General features: G+C 43.5%; 17 non-coding genes across 17 annotated transcripts; all 17 read right to left on the bottom strand.

Annotated features, from left to right (window-relative positions):
• Positions 1 to 2,826: 2,826 nt before the first annotated feature.
• LOC125379577 lies at positions 2,827 to 2,990 on the bottom strand. The gene has a single exon (XR_007220936.1). It is a non-coding gene; the product is annotated as a U1 spliceosomal RNA (small nuclear RNA).
• Positions 2,991 to 3,420: 430 nt separating this feature from the next.
• LOC125379415 lies at positions 3,421 to 3,584 on the bottom strand. Its single transcript, XR_007220775.1, has one exon. It is a non-coding gene; the product is annotated as a U1 spliceosomal RNA (small nuclear RNA).
• Positions 3,585 to 4,020: 436 nt separating this feature from the next.
• LOC125379416 lies at positions 4,021 to 4,184 on the bottom strand. The gene has a single exon (XR_007220776.1). It is a non-coding gene; the product is annotated as a U1 spliceosomal RNA (small nuclear RNA).
• Positions 4,185 to 4,611: 427 nt separating this feature from the next.
• On the bottom strand, positions 4,612 to 4,775 carry LOC125379417. Its single transcript, XR_007220777.1, has one exon. It is a non-coding gene; the product is annotated as a U1 spliceosomal RNA (small nuclear RNA).
• A 430-nt stretch (positions 4,776 to 5,205) lies between these two features.
• On the bottom strand, positions 5,206 to 5,369 carry LOC125379419. The gene has a single exon (XR_007220779.1). It is a non-coding gene; the product is annotated as a U1 spliceosomal RNA (small nuclear RNA).
• Positions 5,370 to 5,805: 436 nt separating this feature from the next.
• On the bottom strand, positions 5,806 to 5,969 carry LOC125379420. The gene has a single exon (XR_007220780.1). It is a non-coding gene; the product is annotated as a U1 spliceosomal RNA (small nuclear RNA).
• A 2,104-nt stretch (positions 5,970 to 8,073) lies between these two features.
• On the bottom strand, positions 8,074 to 8,237 carry LOC125379421. The gene has a single exon (XR_007220781.1). It is a non-coding gene; the product is annotated as a U1 spliceosomal RNA (small nuclear RNA).
• Positions 8,238 to 8,667: 430 nt separating this feature from the next.
• LOC125379567 lies at positions 8,668 to 8,831 on the bottom strand. Its single transcript, XR_007220926.1, has one exon. It is a non-coding gene; the product is annotated as a U1 spliceosomal RNA (small nuclear RNA).
• Positions 8,832 to 9,267: 436 nt separating this feature from the next.
• LOC125379422 lies at positions 9,268 to 9,431 on the bottom strand. The gene has a single exon (XR_007220782.1). It is a non-coding gene; the product is annotated as a U1 spliceosomal RNA (small nuclear RNA).
• Positions 9,432 to 9,861: 430 nt separating this feature from the next.
• On the bottom strand, positions 9,862 to 10,025 carry LOC125379423. Its single transcript, XR_007220783.1, has one exon. It is a non-coding gene; the product is annotated as a U1 spliceosomal RNA (small nuclear RNA).
• Positions 10,026 to 10,461: 436 nt separating this feature from the next.
• On the bottom strand, positions 10,462 to 10,625 carry LOC125379424. Its single transcript, XR_007220784.1, has one exon. It is a non-coding gene; the product is annotated as a U1 spliceosomal RNA (small nuclear RNA).
• A 6,658-nt stretch (positions 10,626 to 17,283) lies between these two features.
• Positions 17,284 to 17,447, bottom strand: LOC125379425. Its single transcript, XR_007220785.1, has one exon. It is a non-coding gene; the product is annotated as a U1 spliceosomal RNA (small nuclear RNA).
• Positions 17,448 to 17,886: 439 nt separating this feature from the next.
• LOC125379384 lies at positions 17,887 to 18,050 on the bottom strand. The gene has a single exon (XR_007220744.1). It is a non-coding gene; the product is annotated as a U1 spliceosomal RNA (small nuclear RNA).
• A 430-nt stretch (positions 18,051 to 18,480) lies between these two features.
• On the bottom strand, positions 18,481 to 18,644 carry LOC125379426. Its single transcript, XR_007220786.1, has one exon. It is a non-coding gene; the product is annotated as a U1 spliceosomal RNA (small nuclear RNA).
• A 448-nt stretch (positions 18,645 to 19,092) lies between these two features.
• Positions 19,093 to 19,256, bottom strand: LOC125379570. Its single transcript, XR_007220929.1, has one exon. It is a non-coding gene; the product is annotated as a U1 spliceosomal RNA (small nuclear RNA).
• Positions 19,257 to 19,689: 433 nt separating this feature from the next.
• LOC125379427 lies at positions 19,690 to 19,853 on the bottom strand. The gene has a single exon (XR_007220787.1). It is a non-coding gene; the product is annotated as a U1 spliceosomal RNA (small nuclear RNA).
• A 433-nt stretch (positions 19,854 to 20,286) lies between these two features.
• LOC125379428 lies at positions 20,287 to 20,450 on the bottom strand. Its single transcript, XR_007220788.1, has one exon. It is a non-coding gene; the product is annotated as a U1 spliceosomal RNA (small nuclear RNA).
• Positions 20,451 to 20,709: the final 259 nt, after the last annotated feature.

Below are 20,709 nucleotides of genomic sequence, written 5' to 3' on the forward strand. Positions count from 1 at the left end.
AAACACGAATGATTTTATCTCCAGAGCGCTTAAATTCCGACTTTAAGAAATGTTTAGATGGTTGTTCATTATTTTCTAAGACTTGCACTCTGGAGCGGATTGCACTTCCTTGTACCTTATCATAATGAAAGTCATAAAGTTGTGATTTGATCGCTTTTAACTGCTCTACATACTCCCCAGGCCTCTGACTTTCTGCAGTTAGCAGATCTCTGTATCGCCTTTGAAGCTGCTGTAAAATCTGTCTTTTATTGGCAGCTGACTTTTTTCCATACCCCAAAACAAAAGTTTTAATTTGAGCTTTAAAGCTATCCCAGTCCGAAAGAGACAAATCAGTCTGAACATGTAAACATTCCCAAAATTTCTGAAATTCCGACACAAATGATTTGTCTTTGAGCAAGGAATTATTAAATTTCCAATAACCAGGTCCTACAGAGATGCAATCAACAACCTCCAAACCTAGAACACAATAATCGTGATCAGAAATGGAACATGGCTGAACATCACAACTTTTGACGGCCGGTATTAATGGAGCAGAGATATAAAATCGATCTAGCCGACAGCTAACATTTCCACCTCGCCATGTTGTCATAAGTTTAGTTTTATATAATTCCCGAAAAGGGTCTATTAATTTGTATAAATTTTGATAACGATTTAGAATCGTTGCCCCCCCTGTACCACATTTTGGGTTCCCCCCCACTTTATCTAGAACAGTTGATAAAACGAAATTAAAATCTCCAAATCCAAATTCTTTCTCTACAGTCTCTCCTTCTTTCACACTTGCCACATGACTTTCTTGTATAAATAAAATGTCCACATTCATTCTCTTCCACTCTTCACATAACACACGCCTTCTGGTCAAGCCCCTCATCCCCGCACAATTTATTGTTGCAAATTTATACATTTTTAGTGATATGAGAGTACTAAAAATGACTCAAACGTATATACATAACATGAAGCCCCCCCTTCATATAAAATTGCATATATCGATAGTTAACAACAAAATATATACATGATTTTAATATACGTACCGCACTATAGAATCCCGGCTCAGAGCCGTCAATACAGTATCCAATATTCAGAATCATTGTCCGGGGGCGTTTCCATATCGTCAACATAGAATCACAAAACACAAAACTGGTATCAAGTGGTAACACTGCCCGGACTTCCGGTTGAGTCTGTGTCTATATCCTTTCCAGGCGCAGTCATCCCCCAGTTTAATTGTTCTCTTCTGTGTGCGTCCTCCATGGTGTCCTTGACCATTTTAGCTGCTGAGTAATTGTGTCTACTAGGGGACAACGGTCGTTTTCTATGTCCTTCTGGGATATCAGTGTCCATTTTGGAATCCGGTGTTGGCTGGTCGCATGGAACCTGAATTACTGGCACATGTTCTGAAGACCCAGTGTGAACTGGCCCTGTCTGAATGGGTTCTTCATCTGGAGGCTGAGTCCCCTTCTCCTTCTCCTTCTCCTCTGTTGGGTTCTGAAGTGACCAATCCTCCCTTGCTGCTGCTTCCTCCATCTCCTTCATCTCCTTCTCAATTTCTTCTTCATCATCTCTAAAGGTGCTTGCCTGTTTATTGTTAGTCACTGCTTCAGAGTATGATTTCCGGGCAGGCCGATAGGAGGTAACTGGTGCTTGCATCTTAGCACTCCCTGAACATTCCTTTCTGACATGTCCTACCTCATGACATTTCAGACAAAGGGGGGTTCTTCCGGCCAATGTGAACAATAAAGGAAAGGCACTACTTCGTCCAGTGATATTCACAAGGTGAGGGATCAAAGCAATGTCTTCATAGTTCATCTCTAAGAGCACATTATATGATCCCATAAAGCAGCCCTTGTCGAACTCCTCTTTGCTAACGTCTTCCTCCACATTTATAACTTTTCCGTAGTCCGCAAAGAATCTTGTCAAAAATGCACATCCGTATTCTTCAGGTAGCCAATGAACTCTCACAGATGTTCTCACTTTGTTGATGAGGGAGAAGTAAACACTCAATTTTGGTGACAACTCTTTAAAACCTTCTTCGTGGAGCTCTTCAGCCAACTCCTCTGAATCCAAAGTTAAAAACCATTCTGTGGCTTTATCCCTCCTCGTCAGTCTATTGATACTGTTTCCAAGGAATCCATACAGGAAGGTGAAGAGCTTGTACCTTGTTACGGAAAACCGTTCCGGGCCAACAAAATCCAACTTGACGACCCTTCTCCTGATGCTGGGTGTTGTCTCGGATTTCCTGGGGCCATTACCTGAGCTTATAATGGCTGCCATGATGCACAATACGAGATGGGGGGAGTCCGAAGACAAAGGACAAGATGTCCTGCCCGCCCGTAGACCTGTTTGGAAAAAATATATTACTGCTCGATACTTTCCTGCTGATCGCTGCAAAGCCTGTGCCAGGTAAGTATGCCTGAAACTGCAGCTTCCTAACCATCACTACAAACATACACATCACCTCATTCAGGTGTCTTGTAAGCAAAACTTCACATATATTCCATTTCAGTTCAAACATTTTTATACTTCCCTGTACATGGCACTACATTCACCCGTTCGCTTTATGCAAAGATTATTGGTAGGAAGAACGAGACGGAAATGGCTTTATTTGCATTTTAGGCTGCATAGACATGCACCTTGCGCCAGGTACCCAGGGGAGGTAACTTCCATGTCAACACCCAAGTTTCCTTCCGGGTCCTATCTTTCTCCTTGGGAGCTACTCAGCAAAATAAACACATCATCATCAACAACAACAACAACAACAACAACAACAACTGAACATGTCATGATAGACAAACAGAATGAAAAAAAGGCATTTCTATTTTTGATTGTTTTTTCCAGGGGAGAGCGCGAACGCAGTCACCCACACTTATAAATTGCGCACCCGAGTCGTCCACATTTGGGATGATCGCAGGGGTCAACCAAGCCGATGTGCAATGGAAAGGTCTCGCCCCGGGCCCACAGCCTTGCGGATCACTGTTAAGCCTGTGCCAGGTAAGTATGCCTGAAACTGCAGCTTCCTAACCATCACTACAAACATACACATCACCTCATTCAGGTGTCTTGTAAGCAAAACTTCACATATATTCCATTTCAGTTCAAACATTTTTATACTTCCCTGTACATGGCACTACATTCACCCGTTCGCTTTATGCAAAGATTATTGGTAGGAAGAACGAGACGGAAATGGCTTTATTTGCATTTTAGGCTGCATAGACATGCACCTTGCGCCAGGTACCCAGGGGAGGTAACTTCCATGTCAACACCCAAGTTTCCTTCCGGGTCCTATCTTTCTCCTTGGGAGCTACTCAGCAAAATAAACACATCATCATCAACAACAACAACAACAACAACAACAACAACAACAACTGAACATGTCATGATAGACAAACAGAATGAAAAAAAGGCATTTCTATTTTTGATTGTTTTTTCCAGGGGAGAGCGCGAACGCAGTCCCCCACACTTATAAATTGCGCACCCGAGTCGTCCACATTTGGGATGATCGCAGGGGTCAACCAAGCCGATGTGCAATGGAAAGGTCTCGCCCCGGGCCCACAGCCTTGCGGATCACTGTTAAGCCTGTGCCAGGTAAGTATGCCTGAAACTGCAGCTTCCTAACCATCACTACAAACATACACATCACCTCATTCAGGTGTCTTGTAAGCAAAACTTCACATATATTCCATTTCAGTTCAAACATTTTTATACTTCCCTGTACATGGCACTACATTCACCCGTTCGCTTTATGCAAAGATTATTGGTAGGAAGAACGAGACGGAAATGGCTTTATTTGCATTTTAGGCTGCATAGACATGCACCTTGCGCCAGGTACCCAGGGGAGGTAACTTCCATGTCAACACCCAAGTTTCCTTCCGGGTCCTATCTTTCTCCTTGGGAGCTACTCAGCAAAATAAACACATCATCATCAACAACAACAACAACAACAACAACAACAACAACAACAACAACTGAACATGTCATGATAGACAAACAGAATGAAAAAAAGGCATTTCTATTTTTGATTGTTTTTTCCAGGGGAGAGCGCGAACGCAGTCCCCCACACTTATAAATTGCGCACCCGAGTCGTCCACATTTGGGATGATCGCAGGGGTCAACCAAGCCGATGTGCAATGGAAAGGTCTCGCCCCGGGCCCACAGCCTTGCGGATCACTGTTAAGCCTGTGCCAGGTAAGTATGCCTGAAACTGCAGCTTCCTAACCATCACTACAAACATACACATCACCTCATTCAGGTGTCTTGTAAGCAAAACTTCACATATATTCCATTTCAGTTCAAACATTTTTATACTTCCCTGTACATGGCACTACATTCACCCGTTCGCTTTATGCAAAGATTATTGGTAGGAAGAACGAGACGGAAATGGCTTTATTTGCATTTTAGGCTGCATAGACATGCACCTTGCGCCAGGTACCCAGGGGAGGTAACTTCCATGTCAACACCCAAGTTTCCTTCCGGGTCCTATCTTTCTCCTTGGGAGCTACTCAGCAAAATAAACACATCATCATCAACAACAACAACAACAACAACAACAACAACAACTGAACATGTCATGATAGACAAACAGAATGAAAAAAAGGCATTTCTATTTTTGATTGTTTTTTCCAGGGGAGAGCGCGAACGCAGTCCCCCACACTTATAAATTGCGCACCCGAGTCGTCCACATTTGGGATGATCGCAGGGGTCAACCAAGCCGATGTGCAATGGAAAGGTCTCGCCCCGGGCCCACAGCCTTGCGGATCACTGTTAAGCCTGTGCCAGGTAAGTATGCCTGAAACTGCAGCTTCCTAACCATCACTACAAACATACACATCACCTCATTCAGGTGTCTTGTAAGCAAAACTTCACATATATTCCATTTCAGTTCAAACATTTTTATACTTCCCTGTACATGGCACTACATTCACCCGTTCGCTTTATGCAAAGATTATTGGTAGGAAGAACGAGACGGAAATGGCTTTATTTGCATTTTAGGCTGCATAGACATGCACCTTGCGCCAGGTACCCAGGGGAGGTAACTTCCATGTCAACACCCAAGTTTCCTTCCGGGTCCTATCTTTCTCCTTGGGAGCTACTCAGCAAAATAAACACATCATCATCAACAACAACAACAACAACAACAACAACAACAACAACTGAACATGTCATGATAGACAAACAGAATGAAAAAAAGGCATTTCTATTTTTGATTGTTTTTTCCAGGGGAGAGCGCGAACGCAGTCCCCCACACTTATAAATTGCGCACCCGAGTCGTCCACATTTGGGATGATCGCAGGGGTCAACCAAGCCGATGTGCAATGGAAAGGTCTCGCCCCGGGCCCACAGCCTTGCGGATCACTGTTAAGCCTGTGCCAGGTAAGTATGCCTGAAACTGCAGCTTCCTAACCATCACTACAAACATACACATCACCTCATTCAGGTGTCTTGTAAGCAAAACTTCACATATATTCCATTTCAGTTCAAACATTTTTATACTTCCCTGTACATGGCACTACATTCACCCGTTCGCTTTATGCAAAGATTATTGGTAGGAAGAACGAGACGGAAATGGCTTTATTTGCATTTTAGGCTGCATAGACATGCACCTTGCGCCAGGTACCCAGGGGAGGTAACTTCCATGTCAACACCCAAGTTTCCTTCCGGGTCCTATCTTTCTCCTTGGGAGCTACTCAGCAAAATAAACACATCATCATCAACAACAACAACAACAACAACAACAACAACAACAACAACAACTGAACATGTCATGATAGACAAACAGAATGAAAAAAAGGCATTTCTATTTTTGATTGTTTTTTCCAGGGGAGAGCGCGAACGCAGTCCCCCACACTTATAAATTGCGCACCCGAGTCGTCCACATTTGGGATGATCGCAGGGGTCAACCAAGCCGATGTGCAATGGAAAGGTCTCGCCCCGGGCCCACAGCCTTGCGGATCACTGTTAAGCCTGTGCCAGGTAAGTATGCCTGAAACTTACTTACTTACTTACTTATATTGGGAGATTTTACGTGCGCTTTCCGACTGGAGCGTATTTCGCACACGGGCCCGGCCGGGCCATTTAGTGGTATAAAAGTGGTAGCGAGAGGAGTGCAACCAAGGAGGGGGGTTTAGTGGTTGCTTATATAAAGTTTTGAAATTTTGAGATTTGGAATACATGCCTTGGGGGAGTGGTTGGGACTAAGGGAGTGTGTGGGGGTGAGTTGATGTTTTTTGGATGTTTAGTGTTGGTGGTTTAGTGAGGTTTTAAATACGGTTAATTAGTTCTGTTTTGGTTAGGTAAATGCCTAGGGCTTTGAAGTTTTCTATTTTATTTTGGGGGTTAAGGATTGCTTCTAAGGTAAGAGCGTTATTTGGATTTAGGTTGGTTTGTAATGTTGTACGTTGTGTGAGGTAGTGGGTGCAATGTAGTAGTACGTGGTCTATTGTTTCTGGGTGAGTGCAGTGTGGGCACTTCCCGTTTGCGTGTTTTTTTAGTTTTAGAAGGTGGTTATTTAGTTTGGTGTGTCCTGTTTGGAGTTTGGTGATTATTCTATCGATTTTTTTGGAGGGATGGAGGATTTTTGGTTTGGTGAGGGGTTTTTTGAGGGTTTTTAGGATTTGGGTTTTTGTGTTTTGATAGAGGTTATGCCATTTTTGGGTGATTTTACGTTTGTTTATACTTTTGATTTCTGCTTTAGATATTGGTAGCTTAAGGCTTATGTCTGGTATTTTTAGGGATTGTTTTGCGGCTCTGTCTGCGTTTTCATTCCCGTAAATTCCTACGTGAGCTGGTATCCAGATAAGTTGTATGTTTTTGCCTGCCTCTGTTAGTTTGTTTACGCTTTTGAGAATTTGGTTTATTAATTTGGGGCGGTTTTTGGTGTTTTTGTTTTGGAGGGCCTGAAGTCCGCTTAGTGAGTCTGAGAGTATTAAGATTTTTTTTTGGTTTTTGGTGTGATGGCTGTGGAGCGCCGTGGCGATACCCATGAGCTCTGCGGTGAATATAGATTGGTTGTTTGGGAGTCGGAAGGATTGAGTATTTTTGACTGGTTGGGCTATATGGACTCCGAAACCTGTGTGATTTGTGATCGGATCAGCGGATCCGTCTGTGTATATGTGACACCAATTTGGCCATTTTTGATGGATGTAAGCTAGTGATGTGCTTTTAGCTAGGTTTGGGTCGGTTTGTTTGTTTATTGTGTTGGCTAGGGATGTGTCTATTTTGGGGATTTTAAGTTTTGGGGTGAATACGTTTGATTGTTTGCAGTTTTGTTGTTGGTTTCCTATTTGCTGTTCGTTATGGTAGTTTATTATTCGTTGGGATATTGGGGTGAGTAGAGGGTGTTTTCTAGTTAGTGCCTGGTTTTGGGGACGTATGTTTTGGTTTAGCATGTTTTGGAGAAGGGGGTTTGATTGAGATGCTGCCCAGAAGTTTAGTGTTAAGTGTTGTCTACGTAAATTTAGTGGCATTTCTCCTGTAAGGGCCTGAAGTGATGTGAGGGAGGTGCCATGTTGAGTACGTGTTACTAGTTTGAGGGCTTGATATTGTATTGAATCTAGTTTTTTGGTTAGGGTTTCGTTTAGGGTATCGTATATGGCACAGCCGTAGTCTAGTTTAGATCTGATTAGGGATGTGTAGAGGCTGAGGAGGGTATCTTTAGAAACTGCAGCTTCCTAACCATCACTACAAACATACACATCACCTCATTCAGGTGTCTTGTAAGCAAAACTTCACATATATTCCATTTCAGTTCAAACATTTTTATACTTCCCTGTACATGGCACTACATTCACCCGTTCGCTTTATGCAAAGATTATTGGTAGGAAGAACGAGACGGAAATGGCTTTATTTGCATTTTAGGCTGCATAGACATGCACCTTGCGCCAGGTACCCAGGGGAGGTAACTTCCATGTCAACACCCAAGTTTCCTTCCGGGTCCTATCTTTCTCCTTGGGAGCTACTCAGCAAAATAAACACATCATCATCAACAACAACAACAACAACAACAACAACAACAACAACAACTGAACATGTCATGATAGACAAACAGAATGAAAAAAAGGCATTTCTATTTTTGATTGTTTTTTCCAGGGGAGAGCGCGAACGCAGTCCCCCACACTTATAAATTGCGCACCCGAGTCGTCCACATTTGGGATGATCGCAGGGGTCAACCAAGCCGATGTGCAATGGAAAGGTCTCGCCCCGGGCCCACAGCCTTGCGGATCACTGTTAAGCCTGTGCCAGGTAAGTATGCCTGAAACTGCAGCTTCCTAACCATCACTACAAACATACACATCACCTCATTCAGGTGTCTTGTAAGCAAAACTTCACATATATTCCATTTCAGTTCAAACATTTTTATACTTCCCTGTACATGGCACTACATTCACCCGTTCGCTTTATGCAAAGATTATTGGTAGGAAGAACGAGACGGAAATGGCTTTATTTGCATTTTAGGCTGCATAGACATGCACCTTGCGCCAGGTACCCAGGGGAGGTAACTTCCATGTCAACACCCAAGTTTCCTTCCGGGTCCTATCTTTCTCCTTGGGAGCTACTCAGCAAAATAAACACATCATCATCAACAACAACAACAACAACAACAACAACAACAACAACTGAACATGTCATGATAGACAAACAGAATGAAAAAAAGGCATTTCTATTTTTGATTGTTTTTTCCAGGGGAGAGCGCGAACGCAGTCCCCCACACTTATAAATTGCGCACCCGAGTCGTCCACATTTGGAATGATCGCAGGGGTCAACCAAGCCGATGTGCAATGGAAAGGTCTCGCCCCGGGCCCACAGCCTTGCGGATCACTGTTAAGCCTGTGCCAGGTAAGTATGCCTGAAACTGCAGCTTCCTAACCATCACTACAAACATACACATCACCTCATTCAGGTGTCTTGTAAGCAAAACTTCACATATATTCCATTTCAGTTCAAACATTTTTATACTTCCCTGTACATGGCACTACATTCACCCGTTCGCTTTATGCAAAGATTATTGGTAGGAAGAACGAGACGGAAATGGCTTTATTTGCATTTTAGGCTGCATAGACATGCACCTTGCGCCAGGTACCCAGGGGAGGTAACTTCCATGTCAACACCCAAGTTTCCTTCCGGGTCCTATCTTTCTCCTTGGGAGCTACTCAGCAAAATAAACACATCATCATCAACAACAACAACAACAACAACAACAACAACAACAACAACAACTGAACATGTCATGATAGACAAACAGAATGAAAAAAAGGCATTTCTATTTTTGATTGTTTTTTCCAGGGGAGAGCGCGAACGCAGTCCCCCACACTTATAAATTGCGCACCCGAGTCGTCCACATTTGGGATGATCGCAGGGGTCAACCAAGCCGATGTGCAATGGAAAGGTCTCGCCCCGGGCCCACAGCCTTGCGGATCACTGTTAAGCCTGTGCCAGGTAAGTATGCCTGAAACTGCAGCTTCCTAACCATCACTACAAACATACACATCACCTCATTCAGGTGTCTTGTAAGCAAAACTTCACATATATTCCATTTCAGTTCAAACATTTTTATACTTCCCTGTACATGGCACTACATTCACCCGTTCGCTTTATGCAAAGATTATTGGTAGGAAGAACGAGACGGAAATGGCTTTATTTGCATTTTAGGCTGCATAGACATGCACCTTGCGCCAGGTACCCAGGGGAGGTAACTTCCATGTCAACACCCAAGTTTCCTTCCGGGTCCTATCTTTCTCCTTGGGAGCTACTCAGCAAAATAAACACATCATCATCAACAACAACAACAACAACAACAACAACAACAACAACTGAACATGTCATGATAGACAAACAGAATGAAAAAAAGGCATTTCTATTTTTGATTGTTTTTTCCAGGGGAGAGCGCGAACGCAGTCCCCCACACTTATAAATTGCGCACCCGAGTCGTCCACATTTGGGATGATCGCAGGGGTCAACCAAGCCGATGTGCAATGGAAAGGTCTCGCCCCGGGCCCACAGCCTTGCGGATCACTGTTAAGCCTGTGCCAGGTAAGTATGCCTGAAACTGCAGCTTCCTAACCATCACTACAAACATACACATCACCTCATTCAGGTGTCTTGTAAGCAAAACTTCACATATATTCCATTTCAGTTCAAACATTTTTATACTTCCCTGTACATGGCACTACATTCACCCGTTCGCTTTATGCAAAGATTATTGGTAGGAAGAACGAGACGGAAATGGCTTTATTTGCATTTTAGGCTGCATAGACATGCACCTTGCGCCAGGTACCCAGGGGAGGTAACTTCCATGTCAACACCCAAGTTTCCTTCCGGGTCCTATCTTTCTCCTTGGGAGATACTCAGCAAAATAAACACATCATCATCAACAACAACAACAACAACAACAACAACAACAACAACAACAACTGAACATGTCATGATAGACAAACAGAATGAAAAAAAGGCATTTCTATTTTTGATTGTTTTTTCCAGGGGAGAGCGCGAACGCAGTCCCCCACACTTATAAATTGCGCACCCGAGTCGTCCACATTTGGGATGATCGCAGGGGTCAACCAAGCCGATGTGCAATGGAAAGGTCTCGCCCCGGGCCCACAGCCTTGCGGATCACTGTTAAGCCTGTGCCAGGTAAGTATGCCTGAAACTTACTTACTTATATTAGGAGATTTTACGTGCGCTTTCCGACTGGAGCGTATTTCGCACACGGGCCCGGCCGGGCCATTTAGTGGTATAAAAGTGGTAGCGAGAGGAGTGCAACCAAGGAGGGGGGTTTAGTGGTTGCTTATATAAAGTTTTGAAATTTTGAGATTTGGAATACATGCCTTGGGGGAGTGGTTGGGACTAAGGGAGTGTGTGGGGGTGAGTTGATGTTTTTGGATGTTTAGTGTTGGTGGTTTAGTGAAGTTTTAAATACGGTTAATTAGTTCTGTTTTGGTTAGGTAAATGCCTAGGGCTTTGAAGTTTTCTATTTTATTTTGGGGGTTAAGGATTGCTTCTAAGGTAAGAGCGTTATTTGGATTTAGGTTGGTTTGTAATGTTGTACGTTGTGTGCGGTAGTGGGTGCAATGTAGTAGTACGTGGTCTATTGTTTCTGGGTGAGTGCAGTGTGGGCACTTCCCGTTTGCGTGTTTTTTTAGTTTTAGAAGGTGGTTATTTAGTTTGGTGTGTCCTGTTTGGAGTTTGGTGATTATTCTATCGATTTTTTTGGAGGGATGGAGGATTTTTGGTTTGGTGAGGGGTTTTTTGAGGGTTTTTAGGATTTGGGTTTTTGTGTTTTGATAGAGGTTATGCCATTTTTGGGTGATTTTACGTTTGTTTATACTTTTGATTTCTGCTTTAGATATTGGTAGCTTAAGGCTTATGTCTGGTATTTTTAGGGATTGTTTTGCGGCTCTGTCTGCGTTTTCATTCCCGTAAATTCCTACGTGAGCTGGTATCCAGATAAGTTGTATGTTTTTGCCTGCCTCTGTTAGTTTGTTTACGCTTTTGAGAATTTGGTTTATTAATTTGGGGCGGTTTTTGGTGTTTTTGTTTTGGAGGGCCTGAAGTCCGCTTAGTGAGTCTGAGAGTATTAAGATTTTTTTTTGGTTTTTGGTGTGATGGCTGTGGAGCGCCGTGGCGATACCCATGAGCTCTGCGGTGAATATAGATTGGTTGTTTGGGAGTCGGAAGGATTGAGTATTTTTGACTGGTTGGGCTATATGGACTCCGAAACCTGTGTGATTTGTGATCGGATCAGCGGATCCGTCTGTGTATATGTGACACCAATTTGGCCATTTTTGATGGATGTAAGCTAGTGATGTGCTTTTAGCTAGGTTTGGGTCGGTTTGTTTGTTTATTGTGTTGGCTAGGGATGTGTCTATTTTGGGGATTTTAAGTTTTGGGGTGAATACGTTTGATTGTTTGCAGTTTTGTTGTTGGTTTCCTATTTGGTGTTCGTTATGGTAGTTTATTATTCGTTGGGATATTGGGGTGAGTAGAGGGTGTTTTCTAGTTAGTGCCTGGTTTTGGGGACGTATGTTTTGGTTTAGCATGTTTTGGAGAAGGGGGTTTGATTGAGATGCTGCCCAGAAGTTTAGTGTTAAGTGTTGTCTACGTAAATTTAGTGGCATTTCTCCTGTAAGGGCCTGAAGTGATGTGAGGGAGGTGCCATGTTGAGTACGTGTTACTAGTTTGAGGGCTTGATATTGTATTGAATCTAGTTTTTTGGTTAGGGTTTCGTTTAGGGTATCGTATATGGCACAGCCGTAGTCTAGTTTAGATCTGATTAGGGATGTGTAGAGGCTGAGGAGGGTATCTTTAGAGGCTCCCCAGTTGGAGCCGGTTAGGCATCTTAGTGTGTTTAGATCTTTGCTACATCTGGTGGTTAGGTTTTGGACGTGAGCATCCCAGGAGAGATGCTCGTCGAAGATTAGACCTAGGAATTTAGTTTGCTTTTGAAATATGATTGGTTTATTGTTTAGTTTGAGGAGAGGGGAGGCCCGTCTCATATTTTTGTGTTTGAATACTATTCCTGTCGTTTTTTCGGAGTTTAGGGAGAAGCCCCATTTGTCTGCCCAGTTTTGTATTTTGTTTAGGGATTTTTGTAGTAAGTCCTGAGATGTTAAGATACTTTTGGAGCGGATCCATAGGGCTCCGTCATCCGCAAATTTTGAGGTGTTTATTTTGGGGGATAAGCCATCAAATAGGTCGTTTATCATTATGTTAAAAAGTGTGGGGCTAAGAATGCTGCCTTGAGGGGTGCCGTTTTCCAGGGGACACTGCTCTGACAAGGCCTGGTCTATACCCACTGTAATTTTGCGGTTTTGGAGGAAGCTTTGGATGTAGTTTACGATTTGACCTTTAAGTCCTATTTTTTTAAGTTTTTGGATTAATCCGTTATGCCATACCATATCAAAGGCTTTAGAGAAGTCCAGAAAGATGCCTGTTGTGTATTGTTTGTTTAGTTGACCGGTTTTAATATCCTGTTCGAGACGAGCGAGGTTATCTAGGGTGGAGCGGCCAGGAGTGAAACCGCTTTGATCTGAGTTTATTATGTTATTTTGAGATAGATAGTGTTGAAGTCTATTTTTGGCCATGGATTCCATTACTTTGCAAAGGTTGGAAGTAAGAGAGATTGGTCTATAAGAGTTAGCTTGGTTGGTTGGTTTACCGGGTTTGGGAATAGGTATGATTAGCGCCTCTTTCCAGGGGGTTGGTACATGGCCTTTTATGTAGATTAGGTTATATAGTTTGAGTAGTGTCTGGAGTAATTTAGGGGGGAGTTTTTTTAATATTTGGTAGGAGGTTAGGTCTAGTCCTGGGGCTGTTCCCTTTTTCCTATTTTGGAGTACATAATTGAGTTCTTCTATTGTGTACGGCTGATTTATTTCTAGGGCGTCATTATTTGGGTCTTGGCTAGGTTTGGTTTCTGTTTTAAGTTTTAGTTGGAATTTGTCACTGAAATTGTTATTACTGCTTGTGGCCGAAAAGTGGTTTGCTAGGTTGTCTGCTTTTTCGCTAGGGGTTGTTGAGTTATTTATGTTAGGTGTCTTTTGGTGACGTTTTAGGCCTCTAACGGCGTGGATTTTACGCCAGACCGTTCTGGCGTCTGTACGGTTGTTTAATCCCTCACAGAATTTTTTCCAGTCTCTAGTTTTTGCTATTTTAACTAGGTTTTGTACCTGGTGGTTTAGTTGGTGAGCTACTGGTATGTGGTTATGGTCGCGTTTGGCTTTGTTGAAGGCTGTTTTACGTTTTTGTCTAGTTAGTTCTATTTCCTCGTTCCACCAGGGTACAGAGGGCCTACCCGATTTATTGGGTTTTTTAAAGGGGATTGCGCTTTTGGCTGCGTTTATTATGAAGTCCGTTAGGTTTTGGCAATATATTTCTGGGTCACTATTTTCTAGTTCTACTAGGTTAGCTTGGTTGCATATGTCTTGGAATTTATCCCAGTTAGCCTGGTTGTAGTTAAATTTAGGTTCTGAACTTTCGGATTGATTTGGGACGTTAGTGTTTCCTATGGTTATGTTTATGGGGAAGTGATCACTTCCTAGGGGGGCGTCGTGAACTTCCCATTGGGTACTTTGAGCTAAGTCTGCTGTACATATGGTTAGGTCGATAGCCGACATGTTTTTATTGTTTTTGTCGTATCTGGTAGGTTGGTTGTTATTTAGTAGTACTAAATTATTTGTTTCTATCCATTCTGATATTAGTTTGCCGTGATTATCTAGTTTATCTCCCGTGCCCCAGGAAGGGTGGTGGGCGTTGAAGTCTCCTAGAAAGATGGTAGATTTGTTGCCTATCTTTGTGAGTATGTTTAGATCCTCCGGTTGGATTTTCTGTTGTTGCCAGTGGTAGATGTTTATGATGTTTATTTTTTGGTTTTTAAGGGTGATTTGGATACCATTGGCTTCTAGGTTTGGGGTGTTTATTTTGATTTCCTCGTAGCTTATGTCTTCTCTAATTAGTATTAGTAGGCCACCTGATGCTCTTATTATTTTGGTTTTGGGTCGATCATGTCTGACTATGTTGTAGTTTGGTAGGTGAAATTTGGATTTATTGGAGAATTTAGTTTCCTGGATGCACGCTATGTGTGGTCCTTGTTTTAGTTTAAATCTAGCTTTTAATTCGTGGCTGTGGGAGTTAAGCCCGGCCGCATTCCACTGAAAGATATTTAGGCCTGTCATTATGTGGGCTTTTAGTGTTTGGAGATTACGATTTTGGTTTGGTTTTTGGTTTATAGTCCTGCGATTGCTAGGTTGTAACTATCGTAGAATTCTTGGTAGGTTTGGGTAGTTAGATTTAGTCTATGTGCTACCTGGTGTAGGTTAGTGGCTTTAAGGTCTGGTTTGATTTCTTTAAGCATGTATACTAGTAGGAGTGTGAAGCTATTTAGTTTGGTGGTTAAAGTTTCGGGTTCAGGTTGAGTTTGGGGTTTGCGTTTGCGATTTTTCAGGGTTTTGGGGGCTGAAAATGTTTTATCATTTATGTTTTGATCAGTTGTGGTTTGGGAGTCATCTAGGTTAATTAGATTGGTTTCCTCACTATCCATGGGAGTTGTGTGGGTGTTTGGTTGTGTTGGAGTAGGTGTACTGGGTATTTCAATGGGTTTAGTAATGTTTAGTTTTTCGTGTGTTGCTTGCTCGTGTGTGGTTGTTGTTGCCCTGGTGGCTGTAGATTGTATGGTGTTGGGGTGAGATATGGTAGGTTTAGTGAGTTTTGGTTTAGGTGCGGGTGTGGATGCGGCGACTGGTTTGGGTGTGGCGAATGTTGGCGGGTAGTGTTGGGTTTGGGTGTTTGTGGCTGATGCTTGTGGTGTTGGCATGAGGACGCCGTCGTACGGGCTCTGTAGGTGTGGTTGGTTGTTTGGTTGTGGTGTGGGTAGTAGGGGTGTTCTTGGATGCTGTGTCAGTTTTCGTGTTTGTAGTTTGGCCGAGTCGATGTTTATGTGTCGGTTGGCCTGTTGGGTGAGTGTGTGTTTGTGGGGGCATTTGTTGGATAGTGAGGAGTGGGTGTTTGTTTTGCAGTGAATGCACCAGGGGGCGCATGGCCCTAGACATTGAGGTTGAGCGCAGTTTCTACATTTAGTTTTTTGATATTTACATCCGTTAGCGGTGTGATTGTATTGGAGGCAGTTTGTGCACTGTTTGACTTGTTTGATATAGGGTTTAACTTCTAATTTAGATGACGCTCCGAAGGAGATGTGTTTAGGGGCTTCTGGATACGTTTCTGATTTTTGGAAGTTTATGATGACTATCGGCGTGTTGGTTATTCTACCGTTCCTATTTGATGTAATTCTTTTAGTGCTGGTTATTTTAGGTTGGGGGAAGGAGCCTGTGTTTAGATTTGCTTCGTTACTGTAGAATTCTAGGTCCTCCTCTGACTCTCTAGGGTTTACTCTAATTACTCCTCTAGTGTATAGTTGCCAGTTTGGGGTTTGGTGGGTTACTGTGTATTGAAATATTTCCGTTATTTTTTTGGCTGCGTTAAGTGATTGTTGGTCCGGAAAGATGATCTGAAATCCTTTGTGGGCTTCCCTGATTTTATCGAAGAGTATTTGTTGTTTTTTAAAGAATGATCCTACTTTATTGGCGGAGAGTACCTTACTTAGGATGTTTATGGGGCCAGCCGCGCAGAAGTAGAGGGCGAAGGTGACTATAGATGCGGGGGTGGAAGGTGATGCAGGTGTTGTGTTTGAAGCATTTAGCTTCCGTTTCTTTGGGTTTGTTGTGGTTGCAGGCGAATCCGGAGTTTTGGTGGGAGAAGCGACTGTGGTTTGCTTTCCGAATTCGTGCGGGATGAGGGTTTCAGGTGTCCGATCGGAGGTGTTGTGGGCCTCCGATGGTGTGGGTGTGTCTGTGCAGTGGATGTCTGCCTGGGTGATAATGCGTGTGTCGGTCATGTCTGTGGTAGTGTAGCTGTTGTAGGTTTTGGTTTGGGGGAGGAGAGTGAGCTGGGCTTAAGAGGGGGCTTTGTGTGTAGAGTGGGTGACTGGGTGAGTAGTGTTTGGCTGGCTTCTACGCTATTTGGGTTTTGGCTGGTGAGTTAGTTTGTTTAGCTAGGAGATTTTGGAGAGTTGGTGTTTTAAGTGGGCTTGGGGTGAGTTACCTTTGGCCTAAGTTTGAAAGGGTGTGTTTTGGTAGTAACTAGAGGGTTTGAGGGTTTGGTGTTTTAAGTGGGCTTGTGTGTGAGTGGTTTTAACCTAGATTGTATGGGTGTGTTGTGATAATTACCGATGTGTTGCTCTTGGGCTGGCTATCAGTGGAACTGTGCTGGCTTGGGAGGCTTTGCTGGGTGAGGTTGGCTTGGTGGCTGGATGGCTTGGGTTGCTTCGTAGGCTGGAGAGGTGTTGCTAGCTTGGAGTACAAGCCTGAAACTGCAGCTTCCTAACCATCACTACAAACATACACATCACCTCATTCAGGTGTCTTGTAAGCAAAACTTCACATATATTCCATTTCAGTTCAAACATTTTTATACTTCCCTGTACATGGCACTACATTCACCCGTTCGCTTTATGCAAAGATTATTGGTAGGAAGAACGAGACGGAAATGGCTTTATTTGCATTTTAGGCTGCATAGACATGCACCTTGCGCCAGGTACCCAGGGGAGGTAACTTCCATGTCAACACCCAAGTTTCCTTCCGGGTCCTATCTTTCTCCTTGGGAGCTACTCAGCAAAATAAACACATCATCATCAACAACAACAACAACAACAACAACAACAACAACAACAACAACAACAACAACTGAACATGTCATGATAGACAAACAGAATGAAAAAAAGGCATTTCTATTTTTGATTGTTTTTTCCAGGGGAGAGCGCGAACGCAGTCCCCCACACTTATAAATTGCGCACCCGAGTCGTCCACATTTGGGATGATCGCAGGGGTCAACCAAGCCGATGTGCAATGGAAAGGTCTCGCCCCGGGCCCACAGCCTTGCGGATCACTGTTAAGCCTGTGCCAGGTAAGTATGCCTGAAACTGCAGCTTCCTAACCATCACTACAAACATACACATCACCTCATTCAGGTGTCTTGTAAGCAAAACTTCACATATATTCCATTTCAGTTCAAACATTTTTATACTTCCCTGTACATGGCACTACATTCACCCGTTCGCTTTATGCAAAGATTATTGGTAGGAAGAACGAGACGGAAATGGCTTTATTTGCATTTTAGGCTGCATAGACATGCACCTTGCGCCAGGTACCCAGGGGAGGTAACTTCCATGTCAACACCCAAGTTTCCTTCCGGGTCCTATCTTTCTCCTTGGGAGCTACTCAGCAAAATAAACACATCATCATCAACAACAACAACAACAACAACAACAACAACAACAACAACAACAACTGAACATGTCATGATAGACAAACAGAATGAAAAAAAGGCATTTCTATTTTTGATTGTTTTTTCCAGGGGAGAGCGCGAACGCAGTCCCCCACACTTATAAATTGCGCACCCGAGTCGTCCACATTTGGGATGATCGCAGGGGTCAACCAAGCCGATGTGCAATGGAAAGGTCTCGCCCCAGGCCCACAGCCTTGCGGATCACTGTTAAGCCTGTGCCAGGTAAGTATGCCTGAAACTGCAGCTTCCTAACCATCACTACAAACATACACATCACCTCATTCAGGTGTCTTGTAAGCAAAACTTCACATATATTCCATTTCAGTTCAAACATTTTTATACTTCCCTGTACATGGCACTACATTCACCCGTTCGCTTTATGCAAAGATTATTGGTAGGAAGAACGAGACGGAAATGGCTTTATTTGCATTTTAGGCTGCATAGACATGCACCTTGCGCCAGGTACCCAGGGGAGGTAACTTCCATGTCAACACCCAAGTTTCCTTCCGGGTCCTATCTTTCTCCTTGGGAGCTACTCAGCAAAATAAACACATCATCATCAACAACAACAACAACAACAACAACAACAACAACAACTGAACATGTCATGATAGACAAACAGAATGAAAAAAAGGCATTTCTATTTTTGATTGTTTTTTCCAGGGGAGAGCGCGAACGCAGTCCCCCACACTTATAAATTGCGCACCCGAGTCGTCCACATTTGGGATGATCGCAGGGGTCAACCAAGCCGATGTGCAATGGAAAGGTCTCGCCCCGGGCCCACAGCCTTGCGGATCACTGTTAAGCCTGTGCCAGGTAAGTATGCCTGAAACTGCAGCTTCCTAACCATCACTACAAACATACACATCACCTCATTCAGGTGTCTTGTAAGCAAAACTTCACATATATTCCATTTCAGTTCAAACATTTTTATACTTCCCTGTACATGGCACTACATTCACCCGTTCGCTTTATGCAAAGATTATTGGTAGGAAGAACGAGACGGAAATGGCTTTATTTGCATTTTAGGCTGCATAGACATGCACCTTGCGCCAGGTACCCAGGGGAGGTAACTTCCATGTCAACACCCAAGTTTCCTTCCGGGTCCTATCTTTCTCCTTGGGAGCTACTCAGCAAAATAAACACATCATCATCAACAACAACAACAACAACAACAACAACAACAACAACAACAACAACAACAACAACTGAACATGTCATGATAGACAAACAGAATGAAAAAAAGGCATTTTTAATTTTGATTGTTTTTTCCAGGGGAGAGCGCGAACGCAGTCCCCCACACTTATAAATTGCGCACCCGAGTCGTCCACATTTGGGATGATCGCAGGTGTCAACCAAGCCGATGTGCAATGGAAAGGTCTCGCCCCGGGCCCACAGCCTTGCGGATCACTGTTAAGCCTGTGCCAGGTAAGTATGCCTGAAACTGCAGCTTCCTAACCATCACTACAAACATACACATCACCTCATTCAGGTGTCTTGTAAGCAAAACTTCACATATATTCCATTTCAGTTCAAACATTTTTATACTTCCCTGTACATGGCACTACATTCACCCGTTCGCTTTATGCAAAGATTATTGGTAGGAAGAACGAGACGGAAATGGCTTTATTTGCATTTTAGGCTGCATAGACATGCACCTTGCGCCAGGTACCCAGGGGAGGTAACTTCCATGTCAACACCCAAGTTTCCTTCCGGGTCCTATCTTTCTCCTTGGGAGCTACTCAGCAAAATAAACACATCATCATCAACAACAACAACAACAACAACAACAACAACAACAACAACTGAACATGTCATGATAGACAAACAGAATGAAAAAAAGGCATTTCTATTTTTGATTGTTTTTTCCAGGGGAGAGCGCGAACGCAGTCCCCCACACTTATAAATTGCGCACCCGAGTCGTCCACATTTGGGATGATCGCAGGGGTCAACCAAGCCGATGTGCAATGGAAAGGTCTCGCCCCGGGCCCACAGCCTTGCGGATCACTGTTAAGCCTGTGCCAGGTAAGTATGCCTGAAACTGCAGCTTCCTAACCATCACTACAAACATACACATCACCTCATTCAGGTGTCTTGTAAGCAAAACTTCACATATATTCCATTTCAGTTCAAACATTTTTATACTTCCCTGTACATGGCACTACATTCACCCGTTCGCTTTATGCAAAGATTATTGGTAGGAAGAACGAGACGGAAATGGCTTTATTTGCATTTTAGGCTGCATAGACATGCACCTTGCGCCAGGTACCCAGGGGAGGTAACTTCCATGTCAACACCCAAGTTTCCTTCCGGGTCCTATCTTTCTCCTTGGGAGCTACTCAGCAAAATAAACACATCATCATCAACAACAACAACAACAACAACAACAACAACAACAACAACTGAACATGTCATGATAGACAAACAGAATGAAAAAAAGGCATTTCTATTTTTGATTGTTTTTTCCAGGGGAGAGCGCGAACGCAGTCCCCCACACTTATAAATTGCGCACCCGAGTCGTCCACATTTGGGATGATCGCAGGGGTCAACCAAGCCGATGTGCAATGGAAAGGTCTCGCCCCGGGCCCACAGCCTTGCGGATCACTGTTAAGCCTGTGCCAGGTAAGTATGCCTGAAACTGCAGCTTCCTAACCATCACTACAAACATACACATCACCTCATTCAGGTGTCTTGTAAGCAAAACTTCACATATATTCCATTTCAGTTCAAACATTTTTATACTTCCCTGTACATGGCACTACATTCACCCGTTCGCTTTATGCAAAGATTATTGGTAGGAAGAACGAGACGGAAATGGCTTTATTTGCATTTTAGGCTGCATAGACATGCACCTTGCGCCAGGTACCCAGGGGAGGTAACTTCCATGTC

Source organism: Haliotis rufescens, unplaced genomic scaffold (genome assembly GCF_023055435.1).
Source record: "Haliotis rufescens isolate VD_foot unplaced genomic scaffold, xgHalRufe1.0.p SCAF_14, whole genome shotgun sequence".
Taxonomy (NCBI): domain Eukaryota; kingdom Metazoa; phylum Mollusca; class Gastropoda; order Lepetellida; family Haliotidae; genus Haliotis; species Haliotis rufescens.